Below are 20,257 nucleotides of genomic sequence, written 5' to 3' on the forward strand. Positions count from 1 at the left end.
CATAAGAACGAACTCCTAGGCTAAAGGCATAAAAAATTAGGCAACACTATCACACCATTCCTGCAAGATCCTTAGCAACCACTAACTAGCATGCAATTCTATCAACTCATAAAATACCAGCTTTACACTACCCATAATATAAATTCAGGTATTATGAAAATCTTCAGGTCCTTAGTTTGAGTTTGGAATTACCCTAGAGTTCATCCAAATCCCTCAAACCAAGGCTCTAATACCAAACTATAAAACCTCAAATTTTAAAACAAAATTTTGATTTTAGGTTACCAAAATAATGTTCGTAAACCAAGGCATCAAAAACATAAGTGTCAAATACAAACCATCATCACAAAATATCAGATTATCACAAATTGCTCAAAAACAAATATCCGAACAATGTGTACAATCAGACCTTCGCATTCCCACGAAACTCAAAAGTACCTAAAACATATATCAACAAGTGTAAGCATGAAGCTTAGGGAGTTCCCCAAGATACGAGTTATCAGCAACCTTGGGACTATCAGTAGTCCCAGTGGGCAACAACACGCCCTATGGGTTGTCAACAACCCTAGAGACTATCCGCTGTCTAAATCATACATAAACTGCATCATATAAAATAACAGTTAGACTCAACTGGTCATCGTAAATATAGCTATTCTACCACACATATAAGAATAGGCGAGGAGACTCACCTGATACTGATGACAAGTAAATCTCACACCTGAACTGTCGGAATTGGACTCCGCCTAATAACACAATAATTAACCCTAATTAATAATTAAGGTCCATAACTCAACTCGGGAGTCTAAATCACATAACTAAGCCTCTTAACCGAAAAAAGACCATTTTGCCGCTCCCATGGACCAAAACCGTAAACGTTGACCAAGGGTCAAAATTCAATTGTCCAGCACGTACGTTGGCCGTACTCTCCTCCTACGTGGGGTGTACTCGAAAATCAGGCGGGATCGTGGTCACACCTTGCTATGTTGGGCGTAGCCATTAGTGCATGGGGCGTACACTGTCTGACCCTAAATATCTCTCCAAAAATGGTCTTAATCGTTAAGGCATGCATCCAAACACAGATATGACTTTCTTAGAACATCTTAACCCATAAAATCACTAACTTTAATCCTTTGCATGGCTTGAAAGGACCCAATACACAAAACTATGACTCCCATCAAACTATAAGTCACTTAACTCATGCATGGGCCAAAGCAAATTATCAAGCAACCATTTTTATGAATCTACAAGTGCTAATATACATGAAAGTATAGCTAATATGCTTTGGAGTCCTCCATACTCACAAAGTTCCAAGCTTTGGGACAAAAAGCTCTTAGAAATTCATCAACGGCGATCTAAAAGGAAACACATCAAGGTATGAACTTTATACATTCAAAAGATGTACAAGGTGCAGTAGTTTCTAGATCTACAAGCTTGCAAGCAACACCTCCTTCTTCAATAGCCTTCATCTTCAACAAATGAGCAACAAAATCGATAATAAGCTCCAAACTCTCACACATAAAGCTTCGAATCGAGATAAGGTTTTTGAGGGAAGGGTAGCTGATAAGGAATATCCAAGGATGGCATAAGGTGGATTAAATAGGGAGCAAACCCTTAAAACTAGGGTTTAGATGCTAAGCGAGTACGCGCAACAAACCACAGGTACGCCTAGTGTACTAGCATGACTTCTACAAGCCGAGTTCTCACAAGTATGTTGCTCATACCTCGCGCATGTCTAGTGTACGGGGCTGAATTGCGATTCTTTATACAAAGAGGGACCAAAGGCGCATACTTTGATTGGATCAAGAGCTAAAAATGAAAGCACTTGATAATCATATGTTACAGTATGACCATATATGATCATATGTTATTGGCAAACATCATTCTAAAATGATTTTTAAGCATAAAGATCCAACACATTATTGATTAGATAATCTGATATCAAAACGAAATAAGTTGATAAATTACTTTATTAGTGTTTAACAAACTCTTATTTTATGTGAAATAATAAAACAACTTACCAAAAACTCTTTAAATAAGTCAATAAGTAAGTAAGAAGTGACATATAAAATCTTCTTATTTTAGTCAATAAATGTTAGGAAAATATAACCCAGAAAATGCACGAAAGAACAACAGTAGAAACTGTTTACTGAGGTCTGTGTTTAACACAATGTCCTTAAAATTAATTCGTCTTATATGAGTGTTTGTTTCTCAATATACATCAGTATAAATCAATTTTTCTAGATTGCAGAACCCTCACTTGGCCGGATTATACATTGCTTGCAGCAAGAGATAGAAGAGGAAGTAGAACCACAAGAGAGAAAGATATCTAAACAGTCAAGTAGATCCTCTATTTATACTGTAAATCATAGTTGATGTTCTTAAACAGCAAAACGTAACAGTCAATTAAAGAGCGTAATTCACCGATACATCAAAACTGAAATCTACAATTACTAGCCTTTAATTCAATTAAAGAGCATGATTAATTTATAGATCAAAATCGAAATATATTATTAATATCCTTTAATTCGGGTTTGTAAGTGTTAAGCGAAAAAAAATATATGTGGGATGAAACAAAACCCAACTAACTCCTATTTAATCTCTTTCAACTACCTCACTTTGATAAGTATTTTATCAATGATTTTGAAATAGTTTTGGAGTGTGATATATCAAAACAAAGGTATCATGGAAGAGAACACAAACACATAATCATTTGACCATTTTCATCACATTTAGTGCTCTAAACTCGTGCTCAAGAATGGTGAAAACCCCTATTTTTGGAAATTGATAATACAATTGTCCAACAATTAGTGCTTATTGAATTTTTTTTATCCAAAAATTAAAAGCTCCTTATTATCAGGTCAAAACGAAAGAAGTCAATAAGAATTTTAAATAAGCAACCCCAAACACCCCCTTAGTTGAAATTGACATATTATTTTAAAGGCAACAACAATTTTTTTTTTCTTTTTTGAAAACTATCACAAACTTTTAACTTTTTGCTTTAAAAAAAACTAGAATTAAAGAAATAAAATTGTTCAACAGTACAAGCTTTTAGCTTTTAATTTAAATAAAAACCCTAATCCAAAAATTAATTCAAATAGATTTTGAGAGCTTTTAGCTTTTCAAGGTTTTAGATTTATATTTGTATATAAGGGCATTCATAATGCATTTAGCTCATTAAAGTTTAATGGATTGACATATCATCAATCTACTATATAACTCTAAAAAAATTACAATGGATTGAATTCGAGTTCATTGGGTGTTATGACATACTGCATTATGGGATGTCACTGCCGCTACACCAAACCGCAGTTAAAAAAATTGTTTCATTTTTATCATTGAAAAGTTTAATGGTCAGTGCACATCATATCTTTGAATGTAAGATAAGATCCCAAAATGTTATAGTTGAAGTTATTAAATGTCAATTAAGCATGTCACCTTATATAATTTTTTTTAATTGAACTATACGCTTTAGATGTTCTAAGCTACTTCCGGCTTTCATCTCTTGGCTGCCTATCAAATTTCTCATACACACCCATAAGGAAAAACAGAAGTTCTTTAAAGCGGCGAGAAATAGACCAGCCGAATACATTTGTTGAGAAACAAGTAAGCGTAATAGATGTGCAAAGACAATGTGTTCAAGGTTCATTGTACGTGTTAGATAATCTCTAGCCTCAACTGAATTCTAATAACGAGAGGTCTTCTTTTATTATTAATCACAAGTATTTTTATGCGTTACAATTTTATAAGTCTACTTTTCATTGGAAAAAGAGGTCGATGTAAAAGAAACTATAAGGTACTTGAAATTTAATTTAAATATAGATAATATGTTAAAAATACAAAGATAGGATTGAAAGTTTCTTTAAAATTCTGCTTTAATTTTAGTGCTAAAGCTTTTGTTTACTGGGGATCATCGGAATTGACCTTATAAAAAAAATGGGTTGGAAAATATATTTTTATGAAATAAAAGTAATACTTTTTATGAAATTAGTTTCAAAATAATAATAATAATAATAATAATAATAATAATCAAAGAAAAGCTTAACACGGCAAGAAGAAGCACAAACTTAACGAAACATGACAACGAAAAGGGCAACAAACGGAAACAGTAGGACGCAGGCCAGTCTCTAGGCACCGACGGATCACTATGTTGTACCCAAAAGACATGTGTGCTTAGAATGTCATCTTGGGATTGGGGTTCTATTCTTTTTTATAACAATTTCTTAATTATTGAGCAGTCCTAGATTAGTTTTTTTTCAACGGCTGATATCAAGAAAACAGAAAACTAGTAAGAGTGTAGATAAACTTTACGTAATACCATGAGTAATCGATTACACATTAGGAGAATAACACAAACCATACTAATCGAATGAACTAATTTTAGCTATATCTTTATTCTAATTAAAAATAGCAATTGAATATCATCCTCCATTTGTAAAAGGGCACCACATATTTTTTTTAATTAATAATGTTATGAGCTTTCTAAATAGGCCAAAAGATAGTATAAATCAACGCAGGCCTCAATTTGTTCTTTATGCCAGTTCTGCAATACCATAAATGAATGATGTCGATCACGTTTACTTGTGTTTATTCTGGAGCTGCATGGAGTTGGTTTTGCTATAACCTTTAGGATTATATATATATATATATATATATATATATATATATATATATATATATATATATATATATATATATATATATATATATACTACTCCTAAATTATTCTACCTATGTCCACAGTGGAACATAAACCCTCGGCCAACACCCAACACCGGATAACGCTGAGCTAGGATTGTTTAGTTTCCTATATATTGTTAAGTTTACATGAATAATTACGTTGTAGTAGGTAGTGAAAAGTAAAGACCACTAATTTACCAAGGCCAATGTTGGACTAGCCTATTTGGTAAAGGCTTTGCCTCTTAGATTGGAAGTCTCGAGTTATAACCATGGTGTGAACAATTTCGTGATACTAACTTCTAATCACCTACGTTTACAAAAAAAATAAAAAATAATAAATAATAAATAAATAAATAAATAAACTAATCAGATTTTCTTAATATTTGTTCATTTGGCTTTTGTAGCTTTAATTGAATACTTTATCTCAACAGTAGTTCGCAAAATTAAAGTCGTTTTCGGAAGAAAAAAAAATTAGTTGTATTAATCTATTTTTTATATAGTTGTAACATGTATAGATCGTTATTATCAAGGATAGTAATGATAAACTTATATATTCTAGATATTTACCATACCCCATAAGCTTTTCTTTAACTTTGTCATCTATTCTTATAAACTTTTTGCTTGGCCCATTTTGTAATTTATTTCTAATGGATACTGCATGGTGGTCGATAAATTAAACTGATCCATAGGATTCAACAATACAGGAAATGCATTTGTATAAATAACGGAAAGCTGTGAGTTTCATAAAGATGCATCTTTCTTCTAGAGTTTGTATGCTTTCAATTCCAACATGGAATAGTCGAAACTTATTTCCATTCACAAGTTTCTCCACTTAGTTCTTTATTATAACCTTCAAATTTTACTAATTTGATTTGTATTAAGATTTTTCTTTTCTTTTTCCAAGGTTATCATATATATTTATCAATCATATAACTTTTAATGTCCTTGATCATAATCCATGACCTTATAAGCATCCGATTTTATCTAATTACTTTAAGTTATATGGGTACTATTGCTCTTGCACCTATAAATAATCTTATAATTGTACTCATCCAGATATTTGACTATTTATAATCACCAACTTTTAGGTTCCGGTTAGGAAAGTAGTTTCAAACTTTGTTATCATACATGAATTGAATCTCTGAAGATACAAGAAGGCGGTGTAGTGTTTTTGGTTCTTTTCGAGTGAGGATCCTTCTAGTGGAGATCAAGTCTTCTTTTCTCCTTATTGACCTTATAATGTAACGCCCCGATTCTGAAGTATTGAATTATGTTGAATCTTTTTAGTCTTTGGGTCTACTCGACGAGTTGGTTGCCCTACTCGTCGAGTAGCAGCGGGTTGGTCCACATGTTTTAGTGACCGACTCGCCGAGTCCAAGAAGGGACTCGACGAGTAGGAGCTGGCAGATGAAACCCTAAGTCTCGGGGTTTGCACCCTATTTAAAGAAGCACAAGCCTCCTTTGGCCTCTTTATAGTCCATTGAGAGTCCAGAAAGGCCCTAACTCGAGTGTGTATGTATTCTTTGGAGGTTTAAGCTTGGAGGGAAGTTTTGGTGAAGGAATCACTTAGGAATCAAGCTAGTTGAAGCAAGAGTTTAAGGGTTTCAAGTTCTGCATCAAAATGGGCTCTCTTGAAGGTATTAGATCATTTTTCCCTTGGCTCATTTTCCCCTAAACCCTTTTATGCATGAGTTTAGGAAAGGGTTCTTGTGTTTAAGCCAAAATCTGAAGTTGTAACTTCAGATCTGGACTCCCCCTGGCTTCTAGATGCATAAAGCCATCAACCTTGTATAGTATGAGCCTTCCCGCAAGGATGTGACTTCATTGCAAGCTTAGTTTTGCCATTTTAGGGTCTTAAAGCCTTGCATGCACGTAAAGTTTGTAACTTTACATGATAAGCATGCCTAAGGAAGTTGGATCTGAAATTTGGGGCCTTGGCATGGCTTAAAAAGTGTCTGCATGGTTACAGGCCTGGAGGGACTCAGCGAGTCGCATAGTCGACTCGGCGAGTCATACGAAGATAGGCATTGAACTCGATGAGTTGGATGAACAACTCGGCGAGTCCGATGAAGATTACCATAGACCCGACGAGTTGGATGAACAACTCAGCGAATCGGTTAATGTTTCCGCAAATTGATGAATGCGTGTGAACCTGTTGAGTTGCAAGAAGGAAACTCGACGAGTGGCCTTAGGGTTCGATCCCGAACCTTAGGAACTCGACGAGTCACTCCGGAGACTCATCTAGTGAACAAGTATCACTAGGAACTCGGCGAGCACCCAAGGGTACTCGACCAGTAAGGGTCAACATAGACCGTTGACCTTGACTGTTGACTGTTGACTTGGACCAGGGGTTGACTAGTTGACTTATGGGGTACCTTGAAGAGTTGGGAATTTACGAGTATGGTTATACTATGATAATAGGTGGTAGAATTTGTGGAAGTGATCCGAAAGTTGGAGTTTATTTACCGAGTCGGAATTTGCGAGGTGAGTTATCCTCACTATAGTAATGGGTCTAAGGCACCAAGGCCCGCCCATTGTATATGTTATCCTAGTAGTGTTAGTATGTTGAGTATGAAGTTAATGTTGCATGCTCAGTGGTTATGCCAGTTAGGTAGATCTGTAGGACTACCTATGTTGTTATATGATTATTTGCATGCTCAGTGGTTATGCCAGTTAGGTAGATCTGTAGGACTACCTATGTTGTTATATGATTATTTGCATGCTCAGTGGTTATGCCAGTTAGGTAGATCTGTAGGACTACCTGTGTTATATGATTATCTGGATGCTCGGTGGTTATGCTATATGTTGATATGTTATGTGGGATGGGTTGAGGTGGGGCTGCTTCGTGCAGTAACCAAGAGATCCGGGAGCATTCCAGTTACGGGCTAAGGGAGACTCGCATTGTGGGTTCGATGGCAAGCCGGATGTGAGCTGTGGGCCCGCAAGGAAATCGAGACTTACATTGTGGGCCCAAGGGGTAATCCAGCCTGTAAAGCTGTGGACGCATTGCATTCTGTTTAGTTTGTTATGTTGTGATGTTGCTGATATGGTTATGTGGATTGTATGGGTATTGGTATTTTGAGGGAACTCACTAAGCTTTCGGGCTTACAGTTTCAGTTTATTGTTTCAGGTACGTCAGGGTATCGTGGCAAGGCAAAGGTATGATCGTACTGCTCCTCGCTTTTTGTGAATTTGTTTATGAGATACTCTGATATGATACCTTTTGAAAACAAGTTTGTAATGTTTAATGGATTTGAAATGTTTTCAAAGTTTAAATTGGATTGAATTTTTATGGGTGTTACAAGTTGGTGTCAGAGCCTTGGTTTGAGTGAATTGGAAGAAAATTCGTGTGAATCCAGTCTCAAATCAAGGAAAGGTTTTCAAAATGATTTCTAAAATGGTTTTCAAAATAAGTAAAGGAGGATGCAAGGTGTACAATCAGCCGGAGCCAGTAAGTAGATCCCAAAATACCATACAACTATTTGATTATGTGATATGTTAGAACAACATGCTAGTACTAGGCTAGGGATCTTCAGGATTTGCATGATAGAATTGCCTGATTACATGATGCCTGCTAGCCCAGGGTTTTCCATATATGAGATTTACATAATTACTGTAGTTACTTGTTACCTCATGGATGTATATAATCAAGATCTTATAGCCTGAGAATGTTTAATTTGACCTTAGGGTAGGATCGGATATTCAAAGGTCTATAGGGTCCAGTATTATGTATGGCTAGCATACAGTAGCATTGCAGGGTTGATAGAAGTTTCATGGATGGATGGGTAGTGAGAGGTCGTGAGGCCAGTCGTGCGATAGTTTAACATTCCTTTAGGATTAAGGGTTAGGCGCTAGCTATGATATGTATGGTGTTAGGGTGTTGTGGTGATACTTGAGACAAATATTGGTATGTATGGAAGATATTATGGGCCCGTACTACTGAAAGCACAAGACACATATGCGTAACAAGGAAGTCATAACCCCTAGATTTTAGTCGGGAGTTGGTCCCTTATTGTTATGCGACCCTATGATATATGTTGGTGTGTTTTCAGCATGGTGATAACGAGACGTTTTCTTACTACATCCACGTCGGGATCAGGATCAGGGGACGGAGGCCAGGAGGTGCCGATAGCACCGGAGCCTGTGGTACAGATAGGGACGGATGAGCTCGATGCCAAGATTCGAGAGGTCCTGCACGATGAGGTTGCCGCTTTGGTCCGGGCGCAGCTACCGGAGATGTTTGGGTCTATTAAGACCACTATGGTTGAGTACTTTGACGAGCGTTGCGCAGCCCTTGCAGATACGGCTGTCGCCGCAGCTGCATCAGCTGTAACAACAACATGAGGAGGTGGAGTTGGATAGGATTTCCAGTACCGGGACTTCGATAACACGAAGCCCCCGACATTTGAATGTACCTAGGATGAGATTAGAGCTATGAGGTGGTTATCTAACGTGGAGGGTTGTTTCTTCACATGTTCATGTCCTACTAACCAGAAGGTCAGATGTGCCTTGAACCTGCTGAGGCTAGGGGCCAAGGATTAGTGGAGATTGACAATCAGATTGTACACTGATGACCAGAGAACTACTGTTAATTGGGAGCAGTTCAGGGAGATGTTCCATGCCCGCTATGTTCCACGGGTGGAGCGGGAGCGGTTGGCTAATGAGTTTTTGAGTTTGAGACAGGTTGGAGATTCGGTGATGGAGATCACCCGTATGTTCACAGAGAGGGCGATGTTCTGCCAAGAGTTTGCTTCCGAGCAGGTTTAGATGACTCGTTATCTGAGCATGCTCAAGGATGACATTCGTCTATGAATGGCAACAGGGCGGGTTCGGGGCGGAGCATGGTTTCCCAAACCTGCTCCGATATCTTTCGGGTATCTTATTGGGGCGCCCCGTTGGGTTCAGGTTTTCCCGTCGGGTTTCGGGTATATTATCGGGTTTACAGCAATTCATAACGAAATCTTTATTCTGTTTTAGGGTACCCCGATGTCTTATAAAAAATACATGTTCTAGCCTCCATTTTAAATTAAAAATATGATGAATCACATTAATAAAATTAACTCGACTTTATATTAAAAATTATTGGATTTAATTTTAGTGTAATATGTCAAAGCATAAAAAATGATCATTCACATCAAATTGTTAATAACTAAAAAGATTGTCCACAGTAAGTATTTTATCTTTGAATACATGCAATTAACATCAAAAGGATTCGAATATATATATATATATATATATATATATATATATATATATATATATATATATATATATATATATATATATATATATATATATATAATCGGGGCGCGTCGGGTCGGGGCGATGAGAACCCACTCCCTGCCCCGAACACGATAATGACCCGTTACCCGACCCAAAATAATCGGGGGGATGATCCGTTATTTTAAGTCAACAAAAGTCAAACCAAAGTCAATAAAAGTCAAAATTGATAAATAAAAAGTCAAAATTTTTGAGTTGTTAATTTAATAAGGTTAATTTAATAAACAAGGGTATAGAAATCCCTTAATAATTAAATGTATAAAATTTTGGGAATTAAAACCCTTTAGTCGAGAATCCTCGTTTTGGACCCGACCATTAGATCGAGAACCACAATTTTTCATGAAGAACCTGCGAGAAACCACTCAGCCTCCGACCGAGAACAGATCTCCGATCCGCAACGAGAACAACCTGCAAAGGGTCCCACTCCTTGACCGAACACTCAGTTTTTGGGCTACTATTTGGACCGAACTCCCTTAATTGGGCTCTTTTTTAACCGAAAACACTTTGTTTAGGCCCATTAGGACTGAATTCTAATCTCTATATATAAAGTTTTAAGCGAGAACATACTTCATTTCTCACTTTTCTCACCGAATACACACCCATTTTTCTCTCAAAAGTCATCCAAAAACTCTCTCAATCTTTAATAATTTTACCCATATTCTTTCAAATCTTCATATTCCCATCAACAACACTCAAACCCATCTTCAAATCTTCATAATATCCTTTGAGAACATCAAGACCCAACCGAAAACACATTTGTCAAACCAAAAACTCCATATTGTCCGCCGAATACTCATTTCAACATTTCAAACAATTCCAAATAATTATTGTAAGTATTCTTTACATGATTAAAGTGTTGCTTAACACTTTAATTATTAATTACAACATTATTTAATTTATTATTTAAATTAATATCTTATTAATTTAAATACTACTTCGAATATAATTATTTTTAGGATAATGTTATTCGCATGTACGCTTACCCGAGGATCGTCTCTACAACTCGCTATTCAAGCTAACACGCACACGACGTGAGTTCATACCCCTACATTTTCAATATTTTTTTAATGTTTTAGGTGGGGAATACAAGTAAAACACAAGGACTCGGTGTTTTTATACAAACCATTTTAAGCAGTTTTAAAACCTGTGCAATTGATTCAAACCAAGTATTCGCTACATTTCTTAAAAATATTCTTATATTTTTAACCCTTTTGTAACATGTCGAGAATAAGGGTCTCTTACTTTCATACAATAAAATTGTAAATGTTTCAGTACACTACAGTACATTACAGTTAAACTATAATTGGTATAGTTTGGGAATCACTACACTATTTTGCTAAGTACAATACACAGAACAAGAACACTCATTCAAACTATAGTTGGTATAGTTTGGGAAGCACTTCTCTAATACATTGACACAAGTATACACTACTAAAATAGTTATTTAAGTAAAACTATTTTACACTGCAAAGTACATTAATACAGGACCATACATATAGTTTCTAGTACAAGAGAACACTACAACACTACATGTAAAATAGTTAATACAGGGTTGTGAGGCACTACTTCAATTGTACCCATCAGGGTACGAAACTAAATCCTATACAGTATGACCATAGTCTCATGGAGGGAGAGTGTGAGATTTGTGTGTAGATCTATACGGGACTGACAATCCCACACCTGAACTGCTAGCTACAGTTAGGCCGACAGGCCTGGGGTGACAAACGTCATAACTTTCAGACGCTTGATGAACATCGAAGAGGTCACTTGGTTATATCAAGCATCGTTATATTAAACTCACAATGGTATAACTAAAACATATGTTTTCGGGATTAACACTACTTCAATGGTTTTATTGTATTTAATAAAACTACTATTATACATTACTATAAACCACAACTGGTGGTATCCAGTCATACATACAAAGGTTTTGATACAAACACTACTATAACACACTAGTTTACACTACATCTGGTGGTATCCAAGTATACATACAAAAGTTTTCACACAAATACAGATACGGTACACTTTTTTCTAGTATAAGGTACACTAATATAGCATACAATTATAGGGATCTTACATGAAATAGTTTATCTATTTACAAGACGACATTACATTCACTATAGGAAATATTGGATATTCTGGAGAAACATACTAGCATTTTCGAAGTACAAAGACAAGTTTCCTATCACTAAAACATACTTATGAACTCACAAACTTAAATCTTGATACACTTTCAAAATCACTTGTATTCTCAGGGAACCAGTAGACAAGTACACCCTCAGGATTTTAAGAAGACAGAGCTTTATAGAGTCTCGTCTTTTATACTTTTTCTATACACTTTTGATGTCATACAAATTATGTTATGAACAGATGTAAACAAAATATTTTATTAATGTAATGGTTGTGTTTTCTTTGATTACTATTATATAATTTTTGTGATACTTTACATGACGTCCTCCGCCCCCGAACATTTCTGCCGTTCTGGTTTGGGGGTGTGATAGAAACTATTGTTATCGTTGTCACACCTTCATCAAAAGAGAAGGAGATGCCTTATTGAGAGTTCAATAGCACCAAGCGCCCATAATTTTATGGTGTTAGAGATCATATTGTCTCCATGAGGTGGATCTCGGATGTGGAAGGTTGCTTCTACACTTGTTCTTTTCCGGCGAACCTGATGTTCAAATATGCACATAATCTTCTACATCTAAGGACAAGGGACTGTTGGAACTTTTTCACTATGAACTATTCACATATAGAGAAAAGGTGGTAACTCGGGAGCAGTTTAATGAGAAGTTCAAGGCAATGTATTTTCCACTATTATAGTGACACTGACTCCCTCAGGAGTATTTATCACTTAAACAAGCCACTAAATCAGTTACCAAGATCACCAAGTTGTTCACTAAGAGGGCTTTATTCTGCCCAAGGTATGCCTCATTAGAACAAGTTTAGATGTCTCGATACTTAAGTACACTCAAAATTGACATCAGGGAGTTTGCATCAAACAATCGATACAAAACTTTTACAGAGATGCAGGAACCAGCCAGGAGAAGACAAATCGAGTTGGAAACTCAGCGAAAGGAAATGAGGCAGAATCTGGCTTCGTCTCAGCCAATAACCAAGAGATCTAATCATGAAAAATAAGTATCTGGGGTACATAGGGGCTCTAGGTCTAATAAGTTTGGAAAGTCACAGGAAGGATTTGATCATGCTATAATATCCTATCAGTGCGGCAAGGAAGCACCTTAAAACTGAGGCTGTAAGCAAGGAGCACATGGAGTACCTATATGTTGCTTCCACAACTAGATAGGTCACATCAATGCCAACTATCCTCGTATAAATCCAACAAAAGTAATACAAGCTCCAACACCTGCAAATTTAAGGATAACTAATGGATATCAGACCAAAGTGAAAGCCCCAAGAGCCAAATGGAAATCCTTTCAACTCATGGTATTGGAAGAAAGGGAAGCACCAGAGTTCATAGATGGTTGTTCTTCTGATCGAGGAAAAGCTCTAGCGTGATTATGTTTGCATCAGGAGTGATTAATAGCACATTTAGACTTTAGCTTAAACCTCGTGTAATATATTACAATTAAGTTATATTAAAGATGGAATGTTAACCTTATGTTGTTTCTAGTTAGTATATTTTGATTGTCACGATATTATCCTATCTTAATCACACTATGTGAAGATCCCATACATTTGGCACAAGTAGTAATATTATTATGATATGAATATCGAAGGTCACTAGGTATTAAAAAATGAGTTTCGTCAAAGTAAAAATGAGATACATATCACATCGACAGAGCTATTCTAAACTTTAATTAGGAAAGAAAAGCCACAAGCAATGGGTCAAACCTACATGGGAAAGAACCAACCCATCGGATGAAGGTGCAACGAGAAGTTTGACTTTCGATCTTTATATCAAGAATCAGGAGGACGCAACCCAATTAGATAGAGTTTGTTCATTTAGTTTTAGGGAATTATTTTACTAAAGTTATCCATAGGCTATGAGTTTCTTGCTTCTCAAGGAAAGAATTTTCTTTCCTCCCATATAGAAATCCAAAAGAACCTAAAACGATTGTAACTTCAATGAGGTATGTAACGCTTGGTTCCTGGTATGTATTTAAACATATAATTTATTTAATTTTATAGAGCAATTCGACGAGTTGGTGGCCCCAAACTTGTCGTGTTGAAATGTTATGGACTGCGTATTTTAAGTGACTAACTCGATGAGTTAAGAGGTCTCAACTTGACGAATTGGCTGGAAGAAATGAAACCCTGATTCTAAGGTTTTATACCCTATTTAAACAACTTAAAGCCCAAAAGTTGGCCTCATTTCTAGAATCCATTGTCCTAAACCCTAAGGAAATTTTGAGTGTTTGTGAGCTATTTTGAGTGTTTTTTGTTTTTTGTGTTTGAAGCCATTGGAAGAAAGGGAAGCTTGGTGATTCAAGAAGGAACTGCTAGATCTTGAATCCTTTCTTCATTTTCGATACAGTTCTGGTATAAAGTCTCAACTTTTCTTAGTTTATGCTTATATCTTCTTATTTTGATTATTTTGCATGTTTAACCAAGATTGAGTGTTTGATGAGAGTTGATCGTCCCATTGAGATAACCCTTTCAGATCTATGGTTCTATAGAGCTCTAATAGCATAAAGGTGCCAACTTTATGGTCTTAAGGGCTCCATGCATCCATTAAGCCCTTATTATGGTCTATTTTAAGCTTTTAAGTTCCTTCTAGCCTTGCATCTGAGTAAAGTTAAAGACTTTACGTGACCTTTTAGTCTTTAAGGCTCAAATCTATCTTCATAAGCTTTATCTAGAAGATATGATGGTTTTTGGATTAAGACATAAGCCTTTAAGGATTAGGGTTTGAGCTTAATTAATGCCTTTGGGATGGTTCTGAATGGGTAAAGTTGGAAACTTTTTCCTTTTACACGTATTATTAGTCTAGATCTGGAAGATAGGGTTTGGTTTGAAGAATAGTGGCTTAATGCTTTAAGTGTGTTGGCTGATCAAAGAACCCGATGAGTTCTTAATAGAACTCGGAGAAGTGGGTTGGGCTTGTACCGATTCTGTTGAAAAAGAAGGAACTTGACGAGTTAAAGGGAAACTTACCGAGTTGGATCGAAATATCGCGATTCTTTGCTTAATGGAAACTTGGCAAGTTGTGGGATAACTGGCGAGTGGAGTCAACTTGGAGTGTTGACTTTGACTTTGGCCAAGTTTAACCTTTATAGAGTTTTGAAATACTGACCGGTATCTAAGGAATTGTTTCTGTTTAAGGGTTGAGTAGAGCTGTTTCCGAGGCCAGGGATTTATCTAGTTACCTTTCAGCATTTGAGGTGAGTTTCCTTACTGGGTTTAGCGGGTCGAAGGTACCAAGGACGACCCATGTTTATGTTATGCTGATAGAATGCTAGTTGTATTTGTTACTCTTTCATATACCTTTGTTTTTATGCTGGTGGACTAAGGTTCGATATCGGGCAGAGCTCGATGACTATCTGTATGCTATGTATATTATCTGTGTATGCATTTATATGCTTTTCGAGCTCAGCTCGATGACCAGGAGAGACCTGATGACCGGACAAGGTCCAATGACCAGGCGGGGCCCACTGTATATTTACTGTATGTTTGGTGTGTGATATTTTGGGGGAATTCACTAAGCTTTGTGTTGACGGTTTTCATTTTATGTTTTAGGTACCTTTGGTTCAAAGGGAAATAGCTCAAAATGATTGCATCGCACACACCATTGGAATTTTGTTATGATTATTTACTCTGATTTATGACAATTGAGACACTGGTTTATTTCAAATGTTTGGATGATATGGGATATTACTATTTTATCTAATATTGAATCAAAAAATTTTTGGACCACATTTTTGGATGTTTCAAGTTGCTATTAGGTCGGGTTGCATATCGACTAGATCGTCTAGCCGAGCTCATCCTGATTCATAGCACTTTCCATGTCTCTCAGCTACGGAAGTGTTTGGTGGATGATTCCACAGTTGTACCCTTGGAGGATATTCAGGTGTATTATAGCCTGAATTATATCAAGAGGCCGATTGTAATATTATATCGAAAGATGAAAACCGTGAGGAACAAGGTGGTGGAGCTTATGAAGGAGCAGTGGCTGCACCGCAAGGAGTCGGAGTGGAATTAGCAGCCTTAGGAGGAAATGAGGGATCATTATCTAGGATTGTTCAAGGAGGCGAACTTTAAGGACGAAGTCTGAGACAAGTGGGGGAGAATTGTAATGCATGGGTATGTATTTAGACATATAATATAGTAAATTTTATAGAGCAACTCGACGAGTTGGTGGCCCCAAACTCGTCATTTTGAAATGTTATGGACCATGTATTTTAAGTGACCAAGTCGACAAGTTGGGAGGTCTTAACTCGACGAGTTGGCTAGAAGAAATGAAACTCTAATTTCGGGGTTTTCACCCTATTTAAGAAACTTAAACCCCATAAGTTTTCCTCATTTCCAGCCTCCATTGTCTTAAACCCTAACCTTGAAACCCTAAGGCACTTTTGAGTGTTTGTGAGCTATTTTGAGTGTTTTTGTGTGTGTTTGAAGCCATTGGAAGAAAGGACAGCTTGGTGATTCAAGAAGGAGCTTCTAGATCTCGAATCCTTGCATCATTTCCGACATATTTCTTCTATAAAGTCTCAACCCTACTTAGTTTATGATTAAATCTCCTTCTTTAGATTATTTTGCATGTTTAACCGAGATTGAGTGTGTCATGGGAGTTAGTAGTCCCATTGAGATAACCCTTTCAAATCTATGGTTCTATGTACCTCTTGTGGCATAAAAATGCCAACTTTATGGTCTTAAGGCCTCCATGCATCCGTTAAACCCTTAATATGGTCTCTTTTAAGCTTTTAAGTTCCCTCAAGGCTTGCATGTGAGTAAAGTTGAAGACATTACGTGACCTTTTAGTCTTTAAGGTCCAGATCTATGTTCACGAGCTTTATCTTGAAGATATGGTGATTTTTGGATTAAGACATAAGCCTTTAAGGATTAGGGTTTGAGCTTAATGCCTTTGGGGTGGTTCTTAATGGGTAAAGTTGGAAATGTTACCCTTCTAAATGTATTATTAGTCTAGATCTGGAAGATAGGGCTTCAGTTTGAAGAATAGTGGCTTAATGCATTAAGTGATGGGTTTTAGTATACTACAACATCCTATGGTGCACATACAACCCTAAATGCTTTGGATCTATGTTTTTTTGTCTAATTATACATGCAATTATAGGATTACCTCTTTGTTGTAGCTTGTAGAACTTCTTCAGTTTGACCTTTAAGAACTTAGTACCCAAAGTGTTGCAACTCAAATTGAATCACGACACACCTTGGACAAAGGAGACTTTTGAGAGAGTATTTCTTGCACCGAAATTGACTGAATGAACTCCAAGATCACTAGTGTATCTAGTCCCCAATTTTGGAAGCTAAGGGGATTATTATATAGTGTGGCAAGATTAGGATTACACCATGTAAACCCTAATGTGCATGACCTTCCATATTCCTTAGGCTCCATGGGTTTAAACCTCCATGGATCATCCACGGGCTGTCACATGGGTTTAGCCCAACCTAAGGAATCATGGATCGTTGGCCCACACCATAAGAACGAATGATTTTACCAAATCAACCCCTCATATTTAATTAGTGTCTTTTGATCACATAATTAATTCCAAATTAATTCTTGATCAATATTAGTTAAATAATATTATCACCTATTAATATATTAGAACTTATAATATATTAACAAATCATAAATAACCTCTTCTCAAAAGTCCATCCTGTCGAATTATCTTGGTGATATGCAACCCAAATGGACCATGCTACTCTCGGGTTAAGTACATACCCATTATAGTTATGGGCTTAGACACCTAATTCAACAGTCTCTTACTTGGATCCGTTTAATAAATATTACTGCATCTAGGACTCCACAACCCGACTAGGAATTGTACTCTTAAAAGTCGTTGTCTAACTCTAACCTAGTCAATGATACGTCCATTAGATAAAGGTGTTGGGTTTTGAGCATTCTAACACTCCTAGGTGTACATGCAACCCTAAATACCTTGGATCTATGTGTTCTCTATTATACATACAAATATGAACATCCAAGGTATTATCCTAATCTAGCATATAAAATAATGAATATAACAAGATAGAATACATACCTCTTTCATGTAGAAAGTCTTCATGAAGCTTGAGTGCTAAGTGCCCCAAGTGTGACACCTCAAATGGTTCACACAACACCAAATACACTTGGAATAACTTGAGAGAATTCTACACTTCATGAAAATCGGCTAGCCCTTTCTAGAATGATACTAGTGACCGATTTTGTCAAGAATAAGATCTTTATATAGTGTTACTATTAGGGTAAACCCTAATTGTCATGACTTTCCATTTCCTTGGATCCATGGGTTCAAATACACCATGGAGCATGTGACAACCCGATATTTCGAGTCAATGTAATGTAAAACCGATCAAATTTAGGTCAAAATGTAACCTTCCAAAAATCTTATTCGGATTAAATAAAGTAGTAGGAATCATATCAAGGTTTGCGTACATAAAAAGAACGTCCAAATCTGACTTCGGATGAGGAAGTTATGAATTTTTAGAAGAAATTCCTTAATCACGTCATTTTAATAAATAAATAATAAAAATAATTTCGGAATTTGCCAACGGAATCTAAACGAAAGTTGTAGATCATGGTCTCACCTTTGCATGGATATAAAGAACGTCAAAAACGGAGTTCGTATGAGGGAGATATGAATTTTTGAAGTTTATTTAAAATAAATATGAATTTAATTATAAATTCCCGGTATTATCCGAAGGGGAGTCATCGGATAGGACCGAAGTACGCCCTGCGTACCTTCGTACGCCCCGCGTACTGAGATCGAGGGTCTCGGATCGTCCACGTCGCACTATCCGAAGAATTCTAAACCGTCCGACCCGTCCGAAGCTCCGACCCGTCCGACCCGCTGTCCCGTCCGACCCGCTGTCCCATCCGACCCGCGTACCCAGCAACCCGTCCCATCCGAACCGAGGCAGTCGAGGCTTCGGTCATGCATGACGTACGCGTACGCGCTGCGTACGAGCGTACGCCCCGCGTACCGAGGCGGTTCAACCTTCCTATAAATAGGATGCGAGGCTTTCCGAAAATGTTGCTCATTTCTCTCCCCTCTCTCACAACCTTGACTCGTTTTCCGTGCCCGTTATAACCCGAAGCTCTGGTCTTTTTGCTCAAGTCCCGAGGGTCGATTTTACTCTCGAGATTCCTGAGAATCCCGAGAAAAATCCGTTTTCCGAGACGAAACTCTGCCCGGTTTTCCATCTCGCTTTCTTCAATCAATCAAGTGAGTTTCATACCCCTTAATCAACCTGTGAAATATTCTAAATGCTTTTATATGCTTTCAAAGGGGGGAATACAAGTTAAATACTTATAGTTATTGTTTCAATCACATGTGATTGCACTAATCACATGTGATTAATAACTAGGGAAATCAGTGATTTTATCACTATTCAAACTATCTATCAAACTGTTTTACTTCTAAATGTTTTCCAAACCCATTTACTTTTCGAATTTACACTGCAACTGTGATTTAAACAAATGTTCCTTATACTTAATCTGTTTTAATCAAATCTACGCCTTCAAATTGTTTTATAGATTGACATCAAGTCAATCTTTCTTTAAAAATAATACTTATGTTTCAAATGTCTTATAAATACTTATTTATGCTTTTATATTATAAATTGCATGCCCATATATGTATAGACGTATAAATAATGTTTAAAGGGCTTAGGAAGGCCATTCACCCTATTTCCTTTTCCTCGATTTGGATGTGGTCTGGTGGGATTTTGGGTGAACATCCACCGTTAACAAGTTACCATCGGGGTAACACAGAACCATACTATTACAACTGCTAGATCAATGAGTCAGTTCATTCATGAGTCTATACTAGGAAGAGAATATATACAACTATACTATGAGAATATATACAACTATACTATGAGAACATATACAACTATACTAGAACAAGAAACATTTCATCACATATGCAAGAATATGATAACAAATGTGATCCACTGTATCGGAGCATGCCTTAAATGTCATGGCCCGAGTTGTAGCCAAAATTCTCTTGGAGGGAGAGCGTTGAGTTTGCGTATAGATGTATACTGGATTGACTATCCTACACCTTGCTGCTAGCTACAGCCGGACCTGCAGGTCTGCGGGTGCCAAACGTCATTCCGTTATTATGACCGTTCTTTATGTTGTTGTTATCAGTCGATA

The sequence above is a fragment of the Lactuca sativa genome, chromosome 1 (genome assembly GCF_002870075.4).
Source record: "Lactuca sativa cultivar Salinas chromosome 1, Lsat_Salinas_v11, whole genome shotgun sequence".
In the NCBI taxonomy this organism is placed as follows: Eukaryota; Viridiplantae; Streptophyta; class Magnoliopsida; order Asterales; family Asteraceae; genus Lactuca; species Lactuca sativa.